Raw genomic sequence first — 21,932 nt, 5'->3', positions numbered from 1 at the left:
TTGGCATTAGGTCCTACACTCTTTTCATTATATGTCAATGACGTGTCATCAGTTTTGTCCTATTGCAAAAATCACATGTATGCTGATGACCTCAAGTTGTATCTAAGCGCACAACCGATAAACCTGAAGACAGCTATTGAGAATTTCAATACTGACCTTTGTGCACTGTCAAAATATAGGGCGAATGCGCAACCCGTCCGAAACCCAAAGGGTTAGTTGATCATTCTAAGCTCATTAGCATGAAATATCAGGAATTCCTACCGTCTTTAATACTATATCGAGCATATATCAACTTCTCTACCTCAGCAAACAGTTTAAGAGTAATAATAGATGAATGTCTAAATTGGATTGGGCACGTAACTGCAGTGTGCAAGGAGGCATCCGCATTTCATCATGCCCTATGTAGACATAAAAAGCTCTTCCCCCTTGACCTGAAAAAGAAACTTGTACAAACGCTTATACTTCCAATTATTGATTAAGGCGATGTTATACCACAAGTACTTTCTCAAGCAGCTCACAGCACCTGGGACTGGTTATGAATGCCTTTGTCCAATATATCTGTGACATTCGACTCTTTGATCATATTTGAGCATCATATGCACAGCTATCCTGGCTGCATCCAGACAAGCACAGAGATTTCCATACACCCTGTCTCTCTACCATCTTATCAACATGCATTGTTCCTTATCTCTTTCTTTGACCTTGATGTTTTTGTCTCAAAAGCATGGCAGAAACAGCTATTCCTATCAGAGCACAATTCTTTCTGTGCCACTTCGTTGTTCAGTCATTCTCTCAGAGACCTTTTCAGTAGCAGGAACACAACTCTGGAATAACCCTTTTCATTGCATTAGATAAACGAAGAACATCTCCAGTTTCAAAAGATAGTATGACACTTCTACTGTCGCAACAGCAAAGACTACCATCGTCCCTGTACATTCGTCTTTCCAGCCAGATCTACCTCATTTCTCAGCGTTCCTAGCTAGTCCAGTCTCCTAAAATTTCGCTTCCCCAGAACTTGCTATATCAGTAAACATCTACACTCCTGGAAATGGAAAAAAGAATACATTGACACCGGTGTGTCAGACCCACCATACTTGCTCCGGACACTGCGAGAGGGCTGTACAATCAATGATCACACGCACGGCACAGCGGACACACCAGGAACCGCGGTGTTGGCCGTCGAATGGCGCTAGCTGCGCAGCATTTGTGCACCGCCGCCGTCAGTGTCAGCCAGTTTGCCGTGGCATACGGAGCTCCATCGCAGTCTTTAACACTGGTAGCATGCCGCGACAGCGTGGACGTGAACCGTATGTGCAGTTGACGGACTTTGAGCGAGGGCGTATAGTGGGCATGCGGGAGGCCGGGTGGACGTACCGCCGAATTGCTCAACACGTGGGGCGTGAGGTCTCCACAGTACATCGATGTTGTCGCCAGTGGTCGGCGGAAGGTGCACGTGCCCGTCGACCTGGGACCGGACCGCAGCGACGCACGGATGCACGCCAAGACCGTAGGATCCTACGCAGTGCCGTAGGGGACCGCACCGCCACTTCCCAGCAAATTAGGGACACTGTTGCTCCTGGGGTATCGGCGAGGACCATTCGCAACCGTCTCCATGAAGCTGGGCTACGGTCCCGCACATGTTTGGGACTGGATGAAGCGTCGTCTCACGCGGTCTGCACGTCCAGCACGAACGCTGGTCCAACTGAGGCGCCAGGTGGAAATGGCATGGCAAGCCGTTCCACAGGACTACATCCAGCATCTCTACGATCGTCTCCATGGGATAATAGCAGCCTGCATTGCTGCGAAAGAAGGATATACACTGTACTAGTGCCGACATTGTGCATGCTCTGTTGCCTGTGTCTATGTGCCTGTGGTTCTGTCAGTGTGATCATGTGATGTATCTGACCCCAGGAATGTGTCAATAAAGTTTCCCCTTCCTGGGACAATGAATTCACGGTGTTCTTATTTCAATTTCCAGGAGTGTATTTTGTACCTCTATAAACTGTTTGTATATTGGCCACTACCATTATTATTATTATTATTATTATTATTATTATTATTATTGGAAGCAGCAGTGGTAGTAGAAGTATGTCTAATATTAATTTTATTAGCTCAGTCAGTACTATTAACTCACAGAGTCTGTACAGACACTCAAACCATTTTAACCGTATTTGTCATATTTAAATTATTGTTATTTCTTAGGTGACTATGATGTAAAAAATGTATTGTATGTGGTGTGAAACCTTGGTCTGCTGTAGGAAAGAGCCCAAAGACCTTAATCTGAACAGGTTAAATAAATAAATAAAATTAATAATAAAGAGAAAATATCCCTTTTAAGTTTGTTTACACAACAGAAGGCTTCGTAAGACACAAAGGGGAAAGTTGAAAATCTGTGTCAGACAGGATTCGAACACAGGTCTCCTGCTTACTAGGCAGGTGATCAGACCATTGAGCCATCCCGACACAGTGGTCACTGCAACAGCATGGATTACCCTAGCACATCTCATGTTGGACCCAAATTCTCAACTTATCCACAAAGTATGAAAGTAGTGCCCCTTGCCCATTATCCTCATTATTCATGGCATTCTGCCGATTCCCATAAGACTTTCAGCCTAGAGTGCACCTGCACTGAAGAGATAATTGACCTTCCTCAGCTTAATGGTATGTATGGTAAAGTGAGGACGGCCAATGATCTCTTCAGTGTAGATGCACACTAGGCTCCAACTCTTACAGAAATCTGCGAAATGCAACAAGTAATGAGGAGAATAGGCAAGGGGAACTCCATTCATAGAGTATGGATAAGTTGAGAATGTGGGTCTGACAGGTGACGTGTTGCAGTTGCAATGACCTCTGTGTCCAAATGGCTCAGTGGTCAAAGGATCTGCCTAGTAAGCAGGAGGCCTGGGTTTGAATCCCAATCAAGCACAAGTTTTTAACTTTCCCCATTGATTTAGAACAATGCCCACTCACTGCCAATGTCTGCAATTCCTTTGCATCTTAATTCATAGTGGCTGCTGGATCAAGGTGATAACTATTCTTTCGGACATGTCTGAAAAAACAGACACCACATACGTATACAGGGTGGTCTGTTGATAGTGACCTGGCCAAATATCTCATCAAATAAGCATCAAATGAAAAAACTACAAAGAACGAAACTCGTCTAGCTTGAAGGGGGAAACCAGATGGCGCTATGGTTGGCCACTAGATGGCGCTGCCATAGGTCAAACGGATATCAACTGCATTTTTAAAAATAGGAACCCAAATTTTTTATCACAAAAAAAATGGTTCAAATGGCTCTGAGCACTATGGGACTCAACATCTTAGGTCATAAGTCCCCTAGAACTTAGAACTACTTAAACCTAACTAACCTAAAGACATCACACACATCCATGCCCGAGGCAGGATTCGAACTTGCGACCGTAGCAGTCGCGCGGTTCCGGACTGCGCGCCTAGAACCGCTAGACCACCGCGGCCGGCTTTTTTATCACACATTCGTGTAGTATGTAAAGAAATATGAACGTTTTAGTTGGACCACTTTTTTCGCTTTGTCATAGATGGTGCTTTAATAGTCACAAACGTGGTATAACGACAGTGCAGACGGTATTTGCTTCGTGATACATAACCCGTGTTAAAATGGACCGTTTACCAATTTCGGAAAAGGTCGATATCTTGTTGATGTATGGCTATTGTGATCAAAATTGCCAACGGGCGTGTGCTATGTATGCTGCTCGGTATCCTGGACGACATTATCCAAGTGTCCGGGCATTCGCCGGATAGTTACGTTATTTAAGGAAACAGGAAGTGTTCAGCCACGCGTGAAACGTCAACCACGACTTACAACAAATGATGATACCCAAGTGGGTGTTTTAGCTGCTGTCGCGGCAAATCCGCATATCAGTAGCAGACAAATTGCGCTAGAATCGGGAACCTCAAAAACGTCGGTTTTGAGAATGCTACATCAACATCGATTGCACCCGTACCATATTTCTATGCACCAGAAATTGCATGGCGATGACTTTGAACGTCGTGTACAGTTCTGCCACTGGGCACAAGAGAAATTACGGGACGATGACATATTTTTTGCACGCGTTCTATTTAGCGACGAAGCGTCATTCATCAACCGGCATAATATGCACTATTGTGCAATGGAAAATCCACGATGGCTGCGACAAGTGGAACATCAGCGACCTTGGCGGGTTAATGTATGATGCGGCATTATGGGAGGAAGGATAAGTGGCCCCCATTTTATCGATGGCAACCTAAATGGTGCAATGTATGCTGATTTCCCATGCAACGTTCTACCAATGTTACTACAAGATGTTTCACTGCATGACAGAATGGCGACGTACTTCCAACATGATGGATGTCCGGCACATAGCTCGCGTGCGATTGAAGCAGTATTGAATAGCATATTTCGTGACAGGTGGATTGGTCATCGAAGCACCATACCACGGCCCGCACATTCACCGGATCTGACGTCCCCGGATTTCTTTCTGTGGGGAAAGTTGAAGGATATTTGCTATCGTGATCCACCGACAACGCCTGACAACATGTGTCAGCGCATTGTCAATGCATGTGCGAACATTACGGAAGGCGAACTACTCGCTGTTGAGAGGAACGTCGTTACGCGTATTTCGACTTGAGGTTGACGGACATCATTTTGAGCATTTATTGCATTAATGTGGTATTTACAGGTAATCACACTGTAACAGCATGCGTTCTCAGAAATGATAAGCTCACAAAGGTACATGTATCACATTGGAACAACCGAAATAAAATGTTCAAACGTACCTATGTTCTGCATTTTAAGTTAAAAAACCTACTTGTTACCAACTGTTCATCTAAAATTGTGGACCATATGTTTGTGACTATTACAGCGCCATCTATCACAAATCGAAAAAAATGGTCCAACTAAAACATTCATATTTCTTTACGTACTACACGAATATGTAATAAAAAATGGGGGTTCCTATTAAAGAAAAAACGCAGTTGATATCCGTTTGACCTACGGCAGCTCCATCTAGCGCGCCAACCATAGTGCCATCTGGTTTCCCCCTTCAAGCTAGACAAGTTTCGTTCTCTGTAGTTTTTTCGTTTGATGCTTATTTCGAGAGATATTGGGCCCAGTCACAATCAATGGACCACCCAGTATAGAAGCCTTATTCTTGAATCCTTACACAGCTGACTGTACCAAGTGAAACTTACGAGCAGTGAAAATACTGTATGGAGAGACAAGTAAATTACATATCCCCTCCATTTCCCTGAACCAAGTGGCAGTTGCTACATAAATTCTGTTAGCAATAGACATCTGTTTAGTAGTAGTTGTTTCTGTACTGCTACTATTTGGACAAAATGACACTGTAGAAATAACACCATAACAGCAGCTTATGTTTGCAATCAAAGACTGGTGGGAACACTCCTAAGCTGCTTCTCATAGGCAGAAGATAGCAATAGGTAAGGTAGGTGAACTCACGTATCTCTCATGGTTAATTCTTGAATCACCTTTCTTCTATTTTTTTTTCAGGTCAGTTTTACACCCACTCGGTGCCTCTGCCCTTGGCAGAAGCATATCTCACCATGTCCCTAGCATGGCAATGATGGCTCATTACATAAGATAAAATGTACAGGTTATTCTGTTACGACTAATGTGAAGGTGACATAGGATAGTGGATTCTTCCAGCAGGAATGGAAGGAAGACTGCCATGCAGCAGTCGTCTTCTTGGTAATGCAGAATTTATTAGGGGGTTCAGCAGCCCACCTGGTGTTCCATCTCTGAGTCAGGAAAAGGCTCTTTTGTATCAAAAATCCACATCTGGGATCGTCAAAGTGAATGTTGGCTGAGTAATCACTTCTCTAGCCAAGGAGTTGGCCAGTTCATTCCCTGGATTTCCCACATGACTTGGAAAAGAAGGAAGGAAGTAGGATTGGGTTTAATGTTCCATTGACACTGAGGTCATTAGAGACAGAGCACAAGCTCAGATTGATTAAGGATGGGGAAGGAAATCGGCTGTGCCCTTTCAAATGAACCATCCCAGCATTTGCCTTGAATGATATAGGGAAATCGCAGACAACCTAAATCTGGATGGCTGGATGTGGGTTTGAACCATCATCCTCCTGAATGAGACTTGAGTTTGTTAACCACTTTGACACCTTGCTCAGTCAAATGAATTGAGATCCAGAAAAAGGCTAGTAAGCAGGCAGTACATAGAAGGCCAAGAAGAGTTGCAGGTATCACAAGGTGCCAAGAGTAACATCAACAGTTGTCTGCAGGCTGTTCATTGAGTCATAACAAAAACACAGTTGAGGGAGTTCTCTGACAGCTCTGTTAATGGCTAACAACTCTACCATAATAACACTAAATGTCTCTGGCAAGAAATGTTGTTTTTTGACTGATGGGAAATGTAAAAGCATATCCTATCCTATCCCAGGTTCTAGAGACATCAGTGTAAATGACGGTATTAGCCTCAAACTTCTGCACAGAAGACAGGAACATATGCTGAAATATCATGCAGGCAACTAAAACTTTAGGTCTTTGAAATAAATCGGTCCTAATTTGTAGTCAGGCTATTAACAAAAGGGGGGGGGGGGGGGAGTGAGAAAACATCCTGAGGACGATCAGGTGTAGAATCTGTCAGGAGGCAGGTAATCCCACCTGAGGGCAGGTGTCAGGAGATCAATTTTCCTTGAATGCAAAAAGAATTTCGTAGGTTGGATGATTAGAAAATTGCCAGATGGTGACTACAAAAGTGAGCAAGAGCTAGTACCATCGGAACTGAATATTCCCACTTCAGCAAGGAAACTGTTTACAGAATCCCGAAGGCGCCAATGGCTATTCTTATTCCATTATATTATATAAAGAAAAGCATTAGTGAGATGGCTTGTCTGATATCACAGTACTCCAAAAAGACATAGAGGGGTGATATATCATTGTGCAAGGGAGAGCACATTGGTTATTGTCTGAGACAGGACTTACGTCAAACAGCAGCTCCACCTCACTTGCATATGCTTTGTATTTGTTCAGTTTATGCCAACGAAGTCTGGGTATTTAGACAGTGCATTTAATTGGTGTTGTTAAAGTGTATTTAGATGGTGATAATATTTACAGCTTTAGATTATGGTGGTGTAATAAACAAAGTTTATGTTGCTAAATGATTAATGGAAAATCTCATATAAAGATGTGAAACAAATACTAACAAAGAGATAGAGGGGCTGGCCAGCACTTACCTCAGCTCAGTACAGCTGATAGATAACACAAAACAGAACAGAAAATTTACATTCCTAGCTTTCCCTGAGAAGGAACAAAGTTCCGAAAGCTAGGAATGTAAATTTTGTTGTTCTGTTCTGTTTTGTGTTATCTATCGGCTGTACTGAGCTGAGATAAGTACTGGCCAGCCCCTCTATCTCTTTGTTAGTTAAAGTTTATGTTGCATAATATACGATCACTCAATCTACTGTCCATAAGATGACTTAGATTATCTAGTTGTATAATGTCTCAGCATTGCTAATGGGTTGTCACTAGTGACCTTTTGGTCATGACTGGGTTGTTAGTTTAGTTTGTGTCCTGTAGAATATCATATGATTTATTGCCAGTAAATCCAAAACCATCCTGGCATTTGTAATGTATCAAATTATTATATTAGGTTGCTGGAGTGCATTTTTGGCTTTTTATTTTCTCTGCCTGTTAACAGATGTATGAAAAGCTCAGGAATAATTAACATACAAAATATTGATTATGGCAGTTTTTATGGTGATTAGCATCAAAATTGCTAAATAAATAAAATTCATTGTAGGGAAAAATTAAAACATTCCACACTCACTGATGACATGTGAGAGCACCAATGTACAGAACCCTCCAGATGCTTTCTTGGAACCAGTACAGTTGCAACACAATGTTCAGTATCCTTGAATAGCTGGGGTATGATCACTATTAAGGTGTGTTTCTTGGAGAGTAACACAGATCATGAACAGGAGAAAATTGGTTGTTGTAATTCTGGCAGGTGACAGTAGCATCTACTGTAGTTGCATTTGATCATCACACTGGGGGTATCCTGGCTAGGTGTGAAGAGGCAACAAGGACAGGCCATGTCTCAGGGTAAAATAAAATCAATAAACATCAGTTCAAGGTCTAGTAGACTGGAGGGATCTGGTGCCTCTGGGATAGCCTTCTCACCAGATTTCTTCTTCTTCTTCTTATTCTTTTTCTTTTCTTTCACGATGTAGATTCCTGTGAGGATTATCCATAGTATGTGTGAGAATAGAAAAAAAAGTTGGCAGCCCTGTGTCCCACAATCCGTGGTTTCTTCAGCCACTGACTGCTTTCAGGTCTCTGATTTGTGGTTCTCCAGTGACAGCGTTCCCAACAGGCAGAATGGAGAAGATGCTGCTTCTCCAGCTGGGTGTGGGAAATGGTTCCCAAAGATGATGCTGCAGGAAGCACGAGAGGAGAGGGCCTATTGCCCCCATGGTCAAGTTTATTTGCATAACAAGCAGATGGCTATGTCAAAGGAGTAAATACACCAGATACTGCTGATGACCAGGCCGCAGTATTGACAAAAGTCAAAATGAATGAGACTGGATATAAACATTCATATTTTTTATGAGCTTCAAATTATGAGAGGCGAACTCTGACCTTCAGTTCCTGGATTTTATTTTCTCAAAAAGGTTAGCACATTTTGAGGACAGGGAAGGGTGGTCATTCACACAGCTCACAAAGGCAGGTGGTAGAGCACATGGTGACTTTCCATGAAGTGGCTAACCAACAGTTCCCACAGATGTGGTTGTATGTACACTGAGAAGACATTTGCCCAAAGGAGTGGCTGATATTGACATTGATGGTGGTAAACAAGGATTCACATTGTAGTGGTAACACACAATTTCAAACTTTCCTGGGAACAAATATCCCTCAAAAACAAGACTGAGTGTGCCGGTATCAACCTTGTCTGGCAGGCCTCAATGTACATGACGTGCAAAGTGGATCTTTCACCTCTCTAAGAACTGGTGTAGTAGATCATCCATGTGCAGCGTTGATTTTCGGTGAAAAATTAATCTCTGTATTATGTTGATATTCTTATGGGCTGTGATAGTAACAGGCACATCACCAACTCTTCTACAAGAATGTAACACCTGGGACTTGGTAGAATTTGCCATCTTAATTAAGATGGAACCACTTCATAATTTGCTAAGAGAGTTCGCCAAAACAGTTTTCAATACCCTCCGCAATGAATACCAATTTTGTAGAGAAAAAGGACCCTCCATCTGTTCAGCTGCAAACAAGGGACTCAGGGGAATAACTGTCTGCAAGTCAGTTGATTTTATTTGTCTCCCATGGCACGGCCAATGAGGGAAAGTTGTTAGGGTTGTAATGATGGGCACTGAATTGTGTCAGTCTAAAAAGGCTGCTGGGTCTCTCAAGGCTACTGGCTGATAACTTTTGTTGTTTCATGTCAAATATAAGCTATAATGCTGCCCACTCTGAATGAGGGTTCTGCCCCCGGGTGCCATCAGCCAAAGCATCCGGTGTGATGGCCACTGCCCACAGTACTGGCACCCCCCAAACAAACAGGCAGCTACTCCCTGGCAGTAAAGGGAGGTGACAGTTCAGGCATCAATAGTGCAATCCCCGTATGGTGAGGGTGCCGTTATCATATAGGAACTTGAAGACTCCCATCCCCACATGGGCCAGCTACCATACTGCGTATTGGGCAACCTCCTCACATGGTCCATACAGGTCGTACCCACATTTGGTGACTGAGCTTGGTGTAAAATAAAGGGAACAACTTGGGAGAAGCCACAACTGATGGCCTATAACTGTACTAAGTTTTCAGCAGGGGAATCTGTCCTACAAAATAAGTCAGAGAAAAGATATAGGCAGAGAGTAAAATTGTAGCACAGCAAAGGAGGAAGTACTGCTATGACTTGCTGCCCCATTTTCACTCCGCATATACTCACGAATGAGTTGCGAGTCCCCTGGGGGGAATTCTTATGTACATTGCCATGATATTTATCTTTGCGTATTGAAGCACCATCATGCTGTTGTCAGTCTGTTACAACAAACAAAGGTGAAGTTATAAAATGCAAACAGAATTTTCCTGATTTACATATGACACTTCACTATGTCAGACATTCCTATTGTCCAGTGAGACAAACATCCTTTTAGTATTCTGCTGTTCAGAAACTGTGTTATGAAACGTTAAGAGCCCCATGTTCAAATTCTTCTACACAATTGGATAAATAAATTATAAAAATCAAATACAATAACAACTTAGCCTACAAACAGTTACTTAGAACTAAGAAAAGTATGGAAATTGACTAAGGTTGGGTATTACCATTAAATAGTATCAGTTATGTTAGAGCATTGCCTTTTAATCATGTATTTTAAACTGCTATACAGCTTTTACCCAATTACTGATCAATACTGTATATGGCTCTAAGTTCACAATATCTGTGGTCATTACCCTAATATTCTCAAGTTACATAAAATACAGCATTCCTCATTCTCTCCTGAAATCCACTGCCTGTGACAGTTCCACAAGCTACAAATGAAACCAAGTGGTCGAAGCACAAATAATCTGACAAAACTGGGAGATTGTGATAAAGAATAGATGTTCAGCATGACAAGGAAAATTCACTTTGGAGAATTTCACCCTCACAACACATGGATCCTTCTCACTGTGGGGGCTGAGTGACTCGCCCTTCCATTCCAACTTTACTAAGAGTTCCAAATGCAAAGTACAGTGTTTCTAATGTTAAATGTTTCTATTGACAGGACTTACGCTTTTGCCTCCTGAATGTATGAACAGGCCAGCCATTCAGTCTCACTGTAATTTTACAGAATAAATGTTGAATATTTGTAACACTCTTCAATCAGTTCCCTATTAGCTGCAATTTACTTATCATCCATCCTTCCTGAAAGTTGCTTTCTGTTATGTGGAAATCAGAAATGGAAATTTACAGGCAACACTAGGTAACACATTGCCACAAATCACAAGCTATATGTTATATACTGTTGGTAAGTTTTGAGGTGTCCCATGACGCCATGCTACAAAATTGTTTTTGCCCAGAAGAATGTGTCATTTTATGTCACATACTACAAGCTGTCATTTGATGTCATGTACTGCAAGTTTCCTGTGTTTGTACATGCACCTCAGCTGATTCCATGGAAGTAGCTTCAGAATAGTGCATCATGTCTACATCTATATGTATACTATGCAAACCACTGTGAGGTGCATGGCAGAGGGTACGTCCCACTGTACCAGTTATTAGGATTTCTTACCATTTTATTCACGTATGGAGTGCAGGAAGAATGATTGTTTGAATGCATATGTACCTGAAATATCTTATCCTCATGAATCTTATGTGACTGAGGTGTAGGTCATTGCAGTATATTCTTAGAGTCATCATTTAAAGCCAGTCTTGAAACTTTGTTAATAGACTTTCTCAGGATAGTTTACATCTGTCTTCAAGAGTCTGCCAGTTCAGTTCCTTCAGTGTCTCTGTGACACTCTCCCACAGATCAAACAAACTTGTCACCATTCATGCTATCCTTCTCTGTATACTGTACATTCAATACACCCTCTTAGTTGTGTTTGGTATGGGTCCCACACACTTGAGCAATATTCTAGAACCTGCATACTGCATGTAATTAGTTGCCAGTTGGATGATAGCTGACAGTTCAATACATGTTTCTCTCTTAATGACACCCTTTGTTTCCTGTTAGAGATATTGAATTTGAACCATTTTGCAGCATTTCCTGTTATATTGTATTCTAACATATTTAAAAGGATATTCTCATTTACAAAGTCAGATGCTTTTGACACATCACAAAATATACCATTAGCCTACATCTATATTCTGCAAACCACTGTGCATGGCAGAGGTTACATCTCATTGCACCAGTTATTAGGGTCTCTTCCTGTTCCATTCACATATGGAGCGCAAGAATGATTCTTTAATGCCTCTGTACATGCAATAATTATTCCAATCTTATCTTCACGGTCTCTGTGTGAGCGATAGATAGGGGTTTGTAGTATATTCCCAGAGTAATCATATAAAGTCAATTTTTGAAAATTTGTTAATAGACTTTCTCGGGATAGTTTATGTAGATAGAGTTTTCCAGTTCAGTTTCTTCAGTATCTCCGCGACATTCTCTCGGTATGGGTCCCACACACTTGAGCAATATTCTAGAACCGGTCATACAAGTGATTTGTAAGCAGTCTCCTTTGTAGACTGGTTGCACTTCCCCAGTATTCTACCAATGAACCGAAGTCTACCCCCTGCTTTACCCATGACAGCTAATGTGATCATTGCATTTCATATCCTGACAAAGGGATGCATCCAGATATTTGTCTGAGTTGGCCGATTCCAACTGTGAATCATTGATATTTCTGTCATAGGATACTACATAATTTCCCTTTGTGAAATGCACAATTTTATATTTCTAAACATTTAAAGCAAGTTACCAATCTTTGCACCACTTCATGATCTTATTGAGATCTGACTGAACATTTATGCAGCTTCTGTCAGATAGTATTTCATTATAGATAATGCCATCATCTAAAAAGTCTGTGGTTACTATTAATACTGTTTGAAGGTCATTAACACACAACATGAACAGCAATGGTCCCAACACACTTCCCTGGGGGCACACCAGAAGTTACTTCTACACCTGATGACGACACTCCATCCAACATAACATGCTGCAAACTCCTTACCAACAAGTTCTCAATCTAGTCACAAATTTCACTTGATACCCCATATGATCATACTTTTGACAACAAATGTAGTTGTGGTATTGAGTCAAATGCTTTTCAGAAATCAAGAAATACGGCATCTACCAGCCCACTTTGAACCATAGCTTTCAGTATGTCACTTGAGAAAAATGCAAGTTGGGTTTCAGATGATCGATGTTTTCATAATTAATGCTGGTTGGCATTGAGGGGGTCATTCTGTTCAAGATGTCTCATTATGTTTGAACTCATACTATGTTCTAAGATTCTACATCAAATAAATGACAAGGATATTGGACAGTGGCGTTGTGGATCACTTGCACTTCCATTCTTGTAGATGGGTGTGACCTGCACTTTTTTCCCAGAACTGGGTACAGTTTTTTGTTGGAGGGATCTACGATAGATTACAGTTAGAAGAGGGTCTAACTCAGCCACAAATTCAATAAAGAATCTGTCAGGAATTTCATCAGGCCCTGGAGCTTTGTCCAATTTCAACAATTTCAGCTGCTTCTCAACACCACAGACACTATACTTATTTCATCCATTTTTTCATTGGTACAAGGGTTAAATCTGGACAATTCTCCTGGGTCTTCCTGAGTAAAGGAACATTTGAAAATGGCATTAGCTGTTTCAGCTTTTGCTTTGCTATCCTCAACTTCAGTTCCTAGATAATAACTTTGGTGCCACCAACAACCTTTACATACAACCAGAATTTCTTCATAGTTTGTAAGATATCATTTGACAGTATTCTGCTGCAGTAACTGTTGAAGGCATCATGCACTGCTCTCTTGACAGCCAAATGAATTTCATTCATGATCTCTTTATTTATAGCCCTTTGTTTTGTTTTGTACCTATTATGCAGTAATCTCTGTTTCTTTAGAAGTTTCTTTACAGTAACTGTATACCTCGAAGGTTCCTCCCATTATGAACTGTTCTTCTGGGTACATAATCTATTCAGTGCACAGTTAACTATTCTTTTAAACTTGAGTCATAGTTCCTCTACATGCTCCAGCCCTTTGCTCACTGACATATGACACTACTAATTTTTTTTAAATCTGGTTTACTGAACATATATAACTTTCTGCTGCTTTTAGTTGTCCTTTCTACTTTGGTAATCAATGTTGACACAACTGTGTCATGGTCACAGATACTAGTTTCTATGTGGACATCCTCACAGAGGTAAGCTCTATTTGAAGCCATTAGATCCAATATAATTCCATCATGAGTGCGATTCTTAACTAGATAGTTTTCACAAAAGGCATTTAGCAACATTTCACAGAACATCTTATCACGCCCACCACTAACAAGATTGTAATATTTCCACTTAATTGTTGGATGATGGAAGTCACTACCGATGATTACATTATGATTGGGGAACTTACGTAGATATACCCCCCCCCCCCCCCCAAAGAACTATGGACCTTCCCACTGGTGGGGAGGCTTGCGTGCCTCAATGACACAGATAGCCGTACCGTAGGTGCAACCACAACGGAGGGGTATCTGTTGAGAGGCCAGACAAACGTGTGGTTCCTGGAGAGGGGCAGCAGCCTTTTCAATAGTTGCAGGGGCAACAGTCTGGATGATTGACTGATCTGGCCCTGTAAACACTAACCAAAACGGCCTTGCTGTGCTGGTACTGCGAACGGCTGAAAGCAAGGGGAAACTACAGCCATAATTTTTCCCCGAGGGCATGCAGCTTTACTGTATGATTAAATGATGATGGCGTCATCTTGGGTAAAATATTCCGGAGGTAAAATAGTCCCCCATTCGGATCTCCGGGCGGGGACTACTCAGGAGGACGTAATTATCAGGAGAAAGAAAACTGGCGTTCTACAGATCGGAGCGTGGAAGGTCAGATCCCTTAATCGGGCAGGTAGGTTAGAAAATTTAAAAAGGGAAATGGATAGGTTAAAGTTAGATATAGTGGGAATTAGTGAAGTTCGGTGGCAGGAGGAACAAGACTTCTGGTCAGGGAAAACAGGGCTATAAATACAAAATCAAATAGGGGTAATGCAGGAGTAGGTTTAATTATGAATAAAAAAATAGGAGTGCGAGTAAGCTACTACAAACAGCATAGTGAACGCATTATTGTGGCCAAGATAGACTCAAAGCCCATGTCTACTACAGTAGTACAAGTTTATATGCCAACTAGCTCTGCAGATGATGAAGAAATTGATGAAATGTATGATGAGATAAAAGAAAGTATTCAGATAGTGAAGGGAGACGAAAATTTAATAGTCATGGGTGACTGGAATTCGACAGTAGAAGAAGGAAGAGAAGGAAATGTAGTAGGTGAATATGGATTGGGGCTAAGAAATGAAAGAGGAAGCCGCCTGGTAGAATTTTGCACAGAGCATAACTTAATCATAGCTAACACTTGGTTCAAGAATCCTGCAGATACTAGAAGGTATCAGATAGATTATATAATGGTAAGACAGAGATTTAGGAACCAGGTTTTATATTGTAAGATATTTCCAGGGGCAGATGTGGACTCTGACCACAATCTATTGGTTATGAACCGTAGATTAAAACTGAAGAAACTGCAAAAAGGTGGGAATTTGAGGAGATGGGACCTGGATGAACTGAAAGAACCAGAGGTGGTACACAGTTTCAGGGAGAGCATAAGGGAACAATTGACAGGAATGGGGGAAAGAAATACAGTAGAAGAAGAATGGGTAGCTTTGAGAAATGAAATAGTGAAGGCAGCAGAGGATCAAGTAGGTAAAAAGACGAGGGCTAGTAGAAATCCTTGGGTAACAGAAGAGATACTGAATTTAATTGATGAAAGGAGAAAATACAAAAATGCAGTAAGTGAAGTAGGCAAAAAGGAATACAAACGTCTCAAAAATGAGATCGACAGGAAGTGCAAAATGGCTAAGCAGGGATGGCTAGAGGACAAATGTAAGGATATAGAGGCTTATCTCACGAAGGGTAAGATAGATACTGCCTACAGGAAAATTAAAGAGACCTTTGGAGAAAAGAGAACCACTTGTATGAATATCAAGAGCTTTGATGGAAACTGAGTTCTAAGCAAAGAAGGGAAGGCAGAAAGGTGCAAGGAGTATATAGAGGGTCTATACAAGGGCGATGTAATTTAGGACAATATTATGGAAATGGAAGAGGATGTAGATGAAGATGAAATGGGAGATAAGATACTGCGTGAAGAGTTTGACAGAGCACTGAAAGACCTGAGCCGAAACAAGGCCCCGGGAGTAGACAACATTCCATTAGAACTACTGATGGCCTTGGGAGAGCCAGTCATGACAAAACTCTACCATCTGGTGAGCAAGATGTATGAGACAGGCGAAATACCCACAGACTTCAAGAAGAATATAATAATTCCAATCCCAAAGAAAGCAGGTGTTGACAGATGTGAAAATTACCGAACTATCAGTTTAATAAGTCACAGCTGCAAAATATTAACGCGAATTCTTTACAGACGAATGGAAAAACTGGTAGAAGCGGACCTCGGGGAAGATCAGTTTGGATTCCGTAGAAATGTTGGAACACGTGAGGCAATACTAACCTTACGACTTATCTTAGAAGAAAGATTAAGAAAAGGCAAACCTACGTTTCTAGCATTTGTAGACTTAGAGAAAGCTTTTGACAACATTAACTGGAATACTCTCTTTCAAATTCTGAAGGTGGCAGGGGTAAAATACAGGGAGCAAAAGGCTATTTACAATTTGTACAGAAAGCAAATGGCAGTTATAAGAGTCGAGGGACATGAAAGGGAAGCAGTGGTTGGGAAGGGAGTGAGACAGGGTTGTAGCCTCTCCCTGATGCTATTCAATCTGTATATTGAGCAAGCAGTACAGGAAACAAAAGAAAAGTTCGGAGTAGGTATTAAAATCCATGGAGAAGAAGTAAAAACTTTGAGGTTGCCGATGACATTGTAATTCTGTCAGAGACAGCAAAGGACTTGGAAGAGCAGTCGAATGGAATGGAATGGACAGTGTCTTGAAAGGAGGGTATAAGATGAACATCAACAAAAGCAAAACAAGGATAATGGAATATAGTCAAATTAAGTCGCGTGATGCTGAGGGAATTAGATTAGGAAATGAGACACTTAAAGTAGTAATGGAGTTTTGCTATTTGGGGAGGAAAATAACTGATGATGGTCGAAGTAGAGAGGATATAAAATGTAGACTGGCAATGGCAAGGAAAGCGTTTCTGAAGAAGAGAAATTTGTTAACATCAAGTATAGATTCAAGTGTCAGGAAGTCATTTCTGAAAGTATTTGTATGGAACGTAGCCACGTATGGAAGTGAAACGTGGACGATACACAGTTTAGACAAGAAGAGAATAGAAGCTTTCGAGATGTGGTGCTACAGAAGAATGCTGAAGATTGGATCACATAACTAATGAGGCGGTATTAAGTAGAAATGGAGAGAAGAGAAATTTGTGGCACAACTTGACTAGAAGATGGGATTGGTTGGTAGGGTATATTCTGAGGCATCAAGGGATCACCAACTTAGTATTGGAGGGCATCGTGGAGGGTAAAAATTGTAGAGGGAGACCAAGAGATGAATACACTAAACAGATTCAGAAGGATGTAGGTTGCAGTAGGTACTGGGAGATGAAGAAGCTTGCACAGGATAGAGTAGCATGGAGAGCTGCATCAAACCAGTCTCAGGACTGAAGACCACAACAACAACAACAACAACAACAACATGTAGATATAACTTGAGGTTTTCCCTAAAGTTTTCGGATACTCCAGGAGATGAGTCTGGAGGGTGAAAGAATGACCGAATTACCATTTTATTCCACCCCTGACTCTGAGTCTTGCCCAATCTCACATGCAGCTTCAATTTCTATCTTCATGGATTTCAGTTCCTTTGCTACTGTGACAAATACACCACTTCCATTTCCCATTAGCCTGTCCTTTCCATATACACTTAAATTTTACGAGAAATCTTCCTGCTGTCAACTTTAGGTTTCAACCATCTTTCTGTACTTAGCATTATGCAAGCTTCACTGCTTTTCCTGAGCACTTCAAACTCAGGTGCTTTGTTGGAAAAATTTTAGCACTTTACAATTAAAATTTTAATACTTTCACCTATGGGAGGGGCTTCTTTTGATCTTATGCTGATATTTCCAGATTTACTACAGCTGTCATCATCTGGATTAGATGGCGAGCCACCTAATCTAAAAAAAAAAAAAAAAAAAAAACCTTGTATGCACCCCACGCATAGTCAGCTACCTGAGCAGCCTCTGATGTGTAGTACTCACCTGACCCATTCTTGGAAACTCTACATTTCCCAATCCTATGCCACAAGTACAGGAAGTCACAGCCTAGCTTCGAAGTCTCTGGTTCAGCTCTTTCACACGACTCAGAACTAAAGGCCTATGATCATTTCTGGGGACAATGCTGCAAACTGTGAGCTTCGTTGAAATTCAATTCACAAGGCTGGTCTCATCCTTCTCTGCCAGTCGCTGGAATGAATCAAGTATGACCTCTGAGCCCAGACAACAGGCATCACCTGTTCCAACATGCCCCACAATCTGCAGATAGCTGCACTCTGTTCCCTCAATGGCTGACGGAACAGCCTCTTCAACATGTTGAATGAGGCCCCCATGCATACACACTGAGTGTACCTGCTGTCCTTTCCCATCCCTTGTTGCCATTTCCCTGAGGGGTACCATCATTTGCCTTATGTTTGAACAGCTGATGATTAATAGACCCGTACACTTTTCTGTTTGCCTCCTCTTGACACCAGACAACACAGGTTTCCACAGAACAGGTGAAGAGAATCCCACTGGCTCAGTTTCAGATTTAGAGAAAGATAGCATCTCAAACTTGTCAGTTCCTATCCACCACATACAGGACACCTGTATCTACCATTGACCCGCCACTCGCAGTCAAGTTGACAACTAACAACAAATCCTGTACATTCTGCAAAGACAGGACCCACAGGAAAGGATAGTACCTAAGGTACCTCTCATACCAGTAACTCTTGGGAGCTCTTCCAACACACCATTTCGCAGCAGCTGCCAATCATTTGACAGCAGTCAGGGCAATTTTCAGCAGCTTACAAATGTCAACCACCTTATCCCATTTTCGAGAACAGCACTCACAGTGGGGCTGCATTTCTGCTGGTGCAGTTTATTACAAGGCTGTGAGCAAATAACTTTAAACTCAGGCTGCTGATTGTCTTTTAATCTGTTGAGTTAAAAAGTCGCTAATTCCCTACAAGAATTGAACCAAATACACAAAACGAGATTTCTATTAAGGCATGACAGAAACCTGTTTAAAAATTACTAGTTTCCTAAAATGTTTTGAGATTAATTTACGATAAATGCACATAATATATATGGATACTCCTCTTTAATGGAAAACAAGATGTAACACAACTGTTAGTTAGAATATCTGCTACACTAATTAAATCACAAATGTCAATTTACTACAAATTGCTTGCAGATTATGTGAAGACATTGGTAGCTTCCAAAAATTCTCAAAAATGCACCATTTATTTGCACTGATATACAATGAAATTCAGAGGTAATGTTTTCTTTGACAGAAGTGTGAACCACAAAATGCTGATTTGCTACGAAATATGTTACGTATGCAAAACACTCGTACCACTAACTTACAAAAATAGTTCTGTAATAGTTCAAAAATTCTAAAAAGTAACCCATTTCTTATGTAAGTGGCGACTGTTTTGATCGAGGATATGCCTAATGTTCTCAAAAAATTTTAAATAGCAGTTAAGTTTAAGCCTATAATTAACAATAACAGTACAAGTTTATCGCAGCATTCACAAATGATTGAAATTTCACAATATATCACAAAACAAATGGGTGTTAACACAACCAATAAAAGACAATGCAGAAGTGACGCGAACAGTACAATACGTGAATCCAGAACTTTAAATCAACACATGAATCTTGTACTCACGGTCTCATACGAAGTAAAATTCCGAAATTGGCTTATATGTGTATTGCACTGATTATTCTCTTAGCTGTTTCTGTGCCCACTTCTACACTTGCGTTCCGAAGAACAACACTGCAGTGTGAGTTTATGTGTGTGTGAAATCTTATGGGACTTAACTGCTAAGGTCATCAGTCCCTAAGCTTACTCACTACTTAACCTAAATTATCCTAAGGATGAACACACACACACCCATGCCCAAGGGAGGACTCGAACCTCCGCCGGGACCAGCCGCACAGTCCATGACTGCAGCGCCTCAGACCGCTCGGCTAATCCCATGCGGCGCAACAAAGCACATCTTTTGCCTGTTGCAATGTCTTTACAAATTGTAGTAGTAGCTATGTTCTTGGTGTAACCTTGAGTAATCAAAATAGGGAAAACAGAACATCACTGGATGTCAAGAACCTCACAATGAATTTTTTAGGTAACAGGTGGAGGACAATGAAGTTATGTTTACAAAAAATACACAAATGAGTTCAGAAGATTTCAGGAACTTGCTGGATGAGGACATTCCAGTGACAAGAAAATCAGTTTCATACTGTGCCAAATATATGCGAATTTTGGTAATCTCCAATATATGAAATCTTTTTCTCGGTCAACCACTTACTACCGCATTGATCCATTGACTAATGGATAGTTGGTGACAGGATGCAACTTATCATTTCTAATGGACATATGGCACATATAATTGGCAACAGTCTGCCAAGTGCCATATGCTGCTGTGCATCATGTGATGTACTGCTTTGTCTCTCTCTGATCGTATTGATACATGTGGCATATGCCATGACCATACCACACATTGCCTCTGCGGAACTGCACCTAAGATTCCAAATAATGGCTTTTCCCTCCTCTCTGCATTTCCTTTAAAATTTACACACACACACACACACACACACACACACACACACACACACACACACACACACACACTGAATAAATTTAACTATCTGTTACGTGGTAGGGGGGAAAAAAAATATCAAACATACAAAAAAATTTCATAATAATGATAAAATGAAATATAATGTAGTCCAGTATACTATGACACTGTTGGCAACATGGAATATTAAGTTGTGATTATATCCACATGAAGATGAAAGTAGATAGCCTAGAAAGTTAAGACTGCTCTTGTTTCTCAAAGCTTTCCTAAAGAGAAATGAAGAAACCAAAAACAGACTGCAAATGTAGCCACTATTCCAATAGATCACAGAACCAAGTTTGACATTGTGACTTACAAGGAGAGGTCCCCAGCTGTGGATCAACTTTCTGAAAGCATCTGTATGGTTATGAAGCCAGCCATTCAACCAGATGGGCCCCCCCCCCCCCCAAAAAAAGGTACTTTTCATGATGCCCTACAGCTTTAAGAAAGAAGTATCTTAGAGGCTGATCGTGTAGCATAAGGGTACAGTATAAGCCTAATATAGAGGCGGCTGTGGGTTCAAATCTCAATATATGTTTTGAAACATTTTTTGTCATATTTTCAATCAGTTCATTGCTCTTATTTTTTCTTCCCACAAAACTTTTTCCACTTGAATCTTTGTGTGTGTAATTTTAATTATTTCCATGTATTAACATTGATTTAATTTCTTCCATTTCATAATCCTATTTTTCTGTCCTTGTTATTGCCTCCATTATTTCTATTCCTAATTTTGCTTGAATTTTGTTTTACTTATATTCTCTTCCTTCGTTGAAAGCTTCAACTGATTTATTTTGCCCATTTAAAAAAAAAAAAGTCTTCTTTTAATGAAAACTACATTTTTGACACCACTGCACTGTCAACATAAATAGATTGTTTATTGTTTAGTTTTTTTGCTTTTTAACTGATAGATTAGCATTTTCAAATGTTTGAATATTATGATGGACAAATAAATATAATTAAATTAACATGCACACAGATTCCAAATGGAAAAAGAATTATGAATAGAAAAAGTGAGAGCAATTTAAAAAGTCAATACAGTGTTTAAAATGACGTGACCAAAAAATAAATAAATAAATTTAAACCAATTAATTGAATAAGAATAATGACTACGACTGGAATTAAAATTTAAAAATTAAATCTTTTAAAGTACTTGATGAGTTTTGAACCTATAACTTCAATATGAGGCTTGTACTATAATAAGTATGCTACACAACCAAACTGTATCATATTGCTTTTTTAAAGCTGTAGAGCATCATGTGAAAATTCTGAAATTTTTTTTCATTGATTAGTCACAAACGAGGGCCCACCAAGTGGAATGACTGGGACCTTAACCTACAATACTGAATAGATGGTTTCAAAA

The sequence above is a fragment of the Schistocerca americana genome, chromosome 7, assembly GCF_021461395.2.
Source record: "Schistocerca americana isolate TAMUIC-IGC-003095 chromosome 7, iqSchAmer2.1, whole genome shotgun sequence".
Lineage (NCBI taxonomy): Eukaryota > Metazoa > Arthropoda > Insecta > Orthoptera > Acrididae > Schistocerca > Schistocerca americana.
Note: the sequence above shows the minus strand (reverse complement) of the source record.